This window comes from Oncorhynchus keta, chromosome 19 (assembly GCF_023373465.1).
Source record: "Oncorhynchus keta strain PuntledgeMale-10-30-2019 chromosome 19, Oket_V2, whole genome shotgun sequence".
NCBI lineage: Eukaryota > Metazoa > Chordata > Actinopteri > Salmoniformes > Salmonidae > Oncorhynchus > Oncorhynchus keta.
Window position 1 is genome coordinate 27,780,989 of NC_068439.1, and position 7,950 is coordinate 27,788,938.

Here is a 7,950-nt window from a genome sequence, read left to right on the forward strand (position 1 = left end):
GCTGAAATATGAAGGACATTAGACCTAGCTTGCTGACTTCACACTCTGAGAGGGGGTAAAAATATGTGATCTTGTACGGTATGAAAAAAGGCAGAGGAGTTTAACCATTTAAAACGGATGAGCTGACAGTGACAGGTAAGTGTTCAAACTCATATTTATAACATGTGGGGGGAACCTGCACCAGAGGACATCTAAACCACTGCTGTCTGAGTGAAATGTTCTCCTGACAAATGTACTTTTTTGTAATTATGTTGGTGATTGGAACGGTGCAGGAGGACAGAACATTTATCCTACAGCAGACTTACCCCACCCGGGAACCACACCAAAGTTATCTTCCCCACTTTACGCCTCAGTCGATAGATGGACGGATGGCAGCTCTGTCAAATGGTGAGCTGTTAATAGGAGCTGGCTGGTTTCTCTCTGTGAAGAAAATGAAAATAAAACATGGACACAATGATTACTGTACAGTATGGTGAGGTAATGGGTCAGCATTAAAACCTACTGGGTCACACACACACACGACTTACCCGCCAACTGAAGCATCCATGTGACTGGCACCAATAAATCATAAAAATGAAGAATCCATCAGAAAAGGTAAAGGCACTGACTGGGAATGTTCCCACCAAACAGGTATCACTGATCTTTCAGTCTCATTGTCCAGACATACACATCCATCCATCATCCATCCCCATTCATTTAGGAATGTTTTCTATATTTTCCAATGGTCCCTATGGGAGGGTTGTTTTTCTGCGATACCTGACACTGTCTGTAGTTGATTCTATTTTTCTAGAGCTTTATGCTGAGAACAACACCTTTTATTGAAGATGGATGACTTTGTATGTTCAGCAACCATGTGTGTGTGTGTGTGTGTGTGTGTGTGTGTGTGTGTGTGTGTGTGTGTGTGTGTGTGTGTGTGTGTGTGTGTGTGTGTGTGTGTGTGTGTGTGTGTGTGTGTGTGTGTGTGTGTGTGTGTGTGTGTGTGTGTGTGTGTGTGTGTGTGTGTGTGTGTGTGTACTCTAGGTCTATGATTTCTTATTTGTGACAGCAGACAGTGGTGAATTTATGTTCATAAGGATTCCTGAGACAGTTCAATCCATCTGTGAGTACACACACACACACACACACACACACACACACACACACACACACACACACACACACACACACAGAGCTGTAGGGGACTATTGAGGTCAAATTCAGGGCAGAGAAAATAACAATAACACAGAACCGATAATACCAGACAGACAGCCCTGAAAACGGTACTTATAGCGTTATTACAGAATCCTCATGGTCATCATATATTGGAATGATATTTTGTGCCGACGATGGATCCATATGAAATACCAGCACTCCCTCTAGTGATGAAATGGTGTATCCATAAAATGAGACTAATATAGTCACTGAGGAAAATACAGGTTATATTAATGCTGTAATGAATGGTATGCAGAAATACAATGTTTGTTCAGCTGCTACTGTAGCTCCAAGTCAAGCTCTGGAAGGATTAGACTTCACTCAAATAAATAAGGTCAAATCTAAATTATGATGTAATCTTTAGCAGTGGTCCATTAGGAACTCTAGATCTTGACATATATACTTAGTATTCAGTTCTAGATTTCCCAGTGCTAGCAACTGATATAAAAAATAATAATTTTGCATTACATTAAATATTTGTCAATATATTTCACAGGCAAGTTGTACTGAAGACGTAGTACTTTTATATCATCACTAGATGGAAGTAGATGGTTACATTTGATATTGTTTGGCTGGATTTCAATCCCTGGAAAGTGTCGTACCAATTAAATAAGACAGTTAAACTACCAGAAATCATTCAGGACCAAATGTTTCACAGCCACCTCCACATCCTCAATACCAGTTTATCAACGTGCCTGTGGGACGGAGGACAAGACATTGCCAAAGACCTCTGCTAAAAAGTGTCCCTTTTACCTCTCACCATTGTCAGCACATGGTGCAAATGCCAGCATCACACACGGACACACACACACCGACACACACATACACGGACGGACGGACAGACGGATGCACGCAAATGCACATATGACCACCAGCAGCGTCCTATGAATCACTTCTTGAACATGGTGGTCAAAGCCAGGATCCCTGTCTGGGTCCTTAGTGACAGTGTAGTCAATGTTAAATGCTGAATTTACTGTTTGTGTTTAAACTCTCTGGCCAGCTATTGCGATTTTGGTCTTGGAGAGCAGAGTGGAGAAAGAGAAGGGCTTTGATGTCCAGAGCAAAACTGGATTTGGGCCTCCATTTTCAGACAGACAGCCCTGTGTGTACTGTGTTACTTCACACTGTGATCACTTATCAGAAAATAATGACACATGGAATGGGTGTGTGTGTGTGTGTGTGTGTGTGTGTGTGTGTGTGTGTGTGTGTGTGTGTGTGTGTGTGTGTGTGTGTGTGTGTGTGTGTGTGTGTGTGTGTGTGTGTGTGTGTGTGTGTGTGTGTGTGTGTGTGTGTATAGAGGCCTTGGCCTGGGCTGAAAACAAAACTCTCTTGGCCATAAAGACTGGGTGTGTCCTATGCTTATAGTCTTAAATCACACTGAAACTACAGTACTGCAATATTGTATAACACAATGTATTTATATGCTAGATACATAGGCACGTACACTGTAATTACAGTGTAGTAGACATGATATAGTCTTGGTAATGTGGCATGATAATGTGAGCACCAGCATTTTTAAGTGAAGCGCAAACATTGTATTTTATATGCTAATGATGCCATTTACCTTTAGGGTCACCCAAGTTAATCTACGCCCACCTTTACAGTGAACTGAAAAATGCCTCCTTAATTGTGTGTGTGTGTGTGTGTGTGTGTGTGTGTGTGTGTGTGTGTGTGTGTGTGTGTGTGTGTGTGTGTGTGTGTGTGTGTGTGTGTGTGTGTGTGTGTGTGTGTGTGTGTGTGTGTGTGTGCGTGTGTGTGTGTCACCTGTGTGAATTGGTCTGGAAGTCTCCATGTTGATTTTAACGCCGGGCGACAGCTTCCAGAACAACGTTGTGGTCGCCAGAGGGAGAGGGTGTGTGTGTGTGTGTACTCTGCAGCTGCAGCACTGAGCCTTTATTTATAGGGGGACTGTGGATCAGGCAGAGGCTGAGGCCGCCTCTCCCAGCACATTATCCTATTTGGATTTCACATTGCTGCATGGCACTATGACTGAAATCTGCACAAATGCACACACACACAGACACACACGCACACAGGGAAAGCTCTTCTAGACTGGAGTCGGGTGACTACAAAGTAGAGAGATTATGTTGTTGTCAGCAGACAGAAATTGTGTTTTTTTCTTTCTCTCTCAAACTCATACTTGTCAGATTGTGTTAGGCAGATGTTGGTGAAGAGGTCAAATGGTGGGGATACTAGATTCATAGATGATTAGAGTGTGCTGAGGCCCCAAGGACATCAAAGACTCAACTTCTGCTACTTGTGAATTTCACGTTTAGTACTTGTCTTGATGGGTAATAAAACATTCATATGGAAATGCCACACTAGGATATCCAAGAAGACTATGAAGTAAAGTTAGTACTGGAATCAGTCGTACTGACAACAAGTGTGAAGGCAAAGTGGAGTGAATGACTGTCAGGAATTGTGCTAGTGTACCAGATCTGAAGTAGTGTCACCTTTAGCCAACCCAGACCATGGTTTTGGCAAGGTATTTGCCAGCACTCTAGCTTCGGGAGAACAAAGTGTTGTTGTTGCCGAGGGTTTGCGTACCAGTTTGACAAGTACAGGACCGGAACTCAAACATTATAGTTGGATCAACTCACAAGAGTAGGACACCATGTGTCCCAGAGATCCTGGTATGGATCTAAATCAGACAGAGGGGAAACAATAGAACAATGAGGAAGTAACAGAAGGTCTGGGGTCCGAGTTTAATTAACAAGCTCTTAGACCCTGGACTGATTACCTCCTGTATCCCTCCATGCCTCTTCCTCCTCAGGCAGACAACAACACCATAGAAATATAAGGACTATCCACACTAGCATACCACAGAATCAAGCAATGTTTGTACAATGGAAGGTAGCCTTCCTTTAAAGTAAATGTTCTGTGATGTGTGGACCAGTTTTCATATTGAGTGTATATATGCCAGGGGAAAAAGGCGGGACATCCTAGTAATGTTCCCCATTCTAGTTATTGCATTTATTTGGACAATACTCTAGACCATCCAGATCAAGAATCCCATTCACATGGATAAATTAAGGGGGTTCATCAGTTCACAGCACTCTGTCATACCTGATAAATAATTTGATTACTGCATGGATCTAGGCATTCTATGGATGAGAGAGGTTACCTCAGTCTAAGTAGGATTCCAATGGTTCATCCACCAAAACCAATTGCTGCCTCTTAAATGGCATTTTGAACAGGGTCCATGGGGTACTTTTGAGCAGGGTCCATGGGATACTTCTGATCAGGGTCTATGGGGTACTTTTGATCAGGGTCTATGGGGTACTTTATATGTGGGTCTATGGGGTACTTTTGAGCAGGGTCCATGGGATACTTCTGATCAAGGTCTATGGGGTACTTTTGATCTGGGTCTATGGGGTACTTTTGACCAGTGTCTATGGGATACTTTTGATCCGGGTCTATGGGGTACTTTTGATCAGGGTCTATGGGGTACTTTTGATCGGGGTCTATAAATGTAAATGTAAATGTAATGGGGTACTTTTGATCTGGGTCTATGGGGTACTTTTGACCAGGGTCTATGGGATACTTTTGATCAGTGTCTATGGGATACTTTTGATCAGGGTCTATGAGGTACTTGTGATCAGGGTCTATGGGGTACTTTTGACCAGTGTCTATGGGATACTTTTGATCCGGGTCTATGGGGTACTTTTGATCAGGGTCTATGGGGTACTTTTGACCAGGGTCTATGGGATACTTTTGATCAGTGTCTATGGGGTACTTGTGATCAGGGTCTATGGGGTACTTGTGATCAGGGTCTATGGGGTACTTTTGACCAGGGCCAAAACAGTACAGGAGTTCAAATCAAATCAAATCCAATTTTATTTGTCACATACACATGGTTAGCAGATGTTAATGCGAGTGTAGCGAAATGCTTGTGCTTCTAGTTCCGACAATGCAGTAATAACCAACAAGTAATCTAACTAACAATTCCAAACTACTATCTTATACACAGTGTAAGGGGATAAAGAATATGTACATAAAGATATATGAATGAGTGATGGTACAGAGCAGCATAGGCAAGATACAGTAGATGGTATCGAGTACAGTATATACATATGAGATGAGTATGTAAACAAAGTGGCATAGTTAAAGTGGCTAGTGATACATGTATTACATAAGGATGCAGTAGATGATATAGAGTACAGTATATACGTATGCATATGAGATAAATAATGTAGGGTATGTAACATTATATTAGGTAGCATTGTTTAAAGTGGCTAGTGATATATTTTACATCATTTCCCATCAATTCCCATTATTAAAGTGGCTGGAGTTGAGTCAGTGTCAGTGTGTTGGCAGCAGCCACTCAATGTTAGTGGTGGCTGTTTAAATTTTTGATGGCCTTGTGATAGAAGCTGTTTTTCAGTCTCTCGGTCCCAGCTTTGATGCACCTGTACTGACCTCGCCTTCTGGATGATAGCGGGGTGAACAGGCAGTGGCTCGGGTGGTTGTTGTCCTTGATGATCTTTATGGCCTTCCTGTAACATCGGGTAGTGTAGGTGTCCTGGAGGGCAGGTAGTTTGCCCCCGGTGATGCGTTGTGCAGACCTCACTACCCTCTGGAGAGCCTTACGGTTGTGGGCGGAGCAGTTGCCCGCCAGGATGCTCTCGATTGTGCATCTGTAGAAGTTTGTGAGTGCTTTTGGTGACAAGCCGAATTTCTTCACCCTCCTGAGGTTGAAGAGGCGCTGCTGCGCCTTCTTCACGATGCTGTCTGTGTGAGTGGACCAATTCAGTTTGTCTGTGATGTGTATGCCGAGGAACTTAAAACTTACTACCCTCTCCACTACTGTTCCATCGATGTGGATAGGGGGGTGTTCCCTCTGCTGTTTCCTGAAGTCCACAATCATCTCCTTAGTTTTGTTGACGTTGAGTGTGAGGTTATTTTCCTGACACCACCCTCCGAGGGCCCTCACCTCCTCCCTGTAGGCCGTCTCGTCGTTGTTGGTAATCAAGCCTACCACTGTTGTGTCGTCCGCAAACTTGATGATTGAGTTGGAGGCGTGCATGGCCACGTAGTCGTGGGTGCACAGGGAGTACAGGAGAGGGCTCAGAACGCACCCTTGTGGGGCCCCAGTGTTGAGGATCAGTGGGGTGGAGATGTTGTTGCCTACCCTCACCACCTGGGGGCGGCCCGTCAGGAAGTCCAGTACCCAGTTGCACAGGGCGGGGTCGAGACCCAGGGTCTCGAGCTTGATGACGAGCTTGGAGGGTACTATGGTGTTGAATGCCGAGTTGTAGTCGATGAACAGCATTCTCACATAGGTATTCCTCTTGTCCAGATGGGTTAGGGCAGTGTGCAGTATGGTTGAGATTGCATCGTCTGTGGACCTATTTGGGCGGTAAGCAACTTGGAATAGGTCTAGGGTGTCAGGTAGGGTGGAGGTGATATGGTCCTTGACTCGTCTCTCAAAGCACTTCATGATGACGGAAGTGAGTGCTACGGGGCGGTAGTCGTTTAGCTCAGTTACCTTAGCTTTCTTGGGAACAGGAACAATGGTGGCCCTCTTGAAGCATGTGGGAACAGCAGACTGGTATAGGGATTGATTGAATATGTCCGTAAACACACCGGCCAGCTGGTCTGCGCATGCTCTGAGGGCGCGGCTGGGGATGCCGTCTGGGCCTGCAGCCTTGCGAGGGTTAACACGTATGTTTTACTCACCTCGGCTGCAGTGAAGGAGAGTCCGCATGTTTTCGTTGCAGGCCGTGTCAGTGGCATTGTATTGTCCTCAAAGCGGGCAAAAAAGTAATTTAGTCTGCCTGGGAGCAAGACATCCTGGTCCGTGACTGGGCTGGTTTTCTTCTTGTAGTTCTTGATTGACTGTAGACCCTGCCACATACCTCTTGTGTCTGAGCCGTTGAATTGAGATTCTACTTTGTCTCTATACTGACGCTTAGCTTGTTTGATAGCCTTGCGGAGGGAATAGCTGCACTGTTTGTATTCGGTCATGTTACCAGTCACCTTGCCCTGATTAAAAGCAGTGGTTCGCACTTTCAGTTTCACGCGAATGCTGCCATCAATCCACGGTTTCTGGTTAGGGAATGTTTTAATCGTTGCTATGGGAACAACATCTTCAACGCACGTTCTAATGAACTCGCACACCGAATCAGCGTATTCGTCAATGTTGTTATCTGACGCAATACGAAACATATCCCAGTCCACGTGATGGAAGCAGTCTTGGAGTGTGGAATCAGCTTGGTCGGACCAGTGTTGGACAGACCTCAGCGTGGGAGCTTCTTGTTTTATTTTCTGTCTGTAGGCAGGGATCAACAAAATGGAGTCGTGGTCAGCTTTTCCGAAAGGAGGGCGGGGCAGGGCCTTATATGCGTCGCGGAAGTTAGAGTAACAATGATCCAAGGTTTTAACCAGCCCTGGTTGCGCAATCGATATGCTGATAAAATTTAGGGATTCTTGTTTTCAGATTAGCCTTGTTAAAATCCCCAGCTACAATGAATGCAGCCTCCGGATAAATGGATTCCAGTTTGCAAAGAGTCAAATAAAGTTCGTTCAAAGCCATCGATGTGTCTGCTTGGGGGGGAATATATACAGCTGTGATTATAATCTAAGAGAATTCTCTTGGTAGATAATGCGGTCGTCATTTGATTGTGAGGAATTCTAAATCAGGTGAACAGAAGGATTTGAGTTCCTGTATGTTTCTTTGATCACACCACGTCTCGTTAGCCATAAGGCATACGCCCCCGCCCCTCTTCTTACCAGAAAGATGTTTGTTTCTGTCGGCGC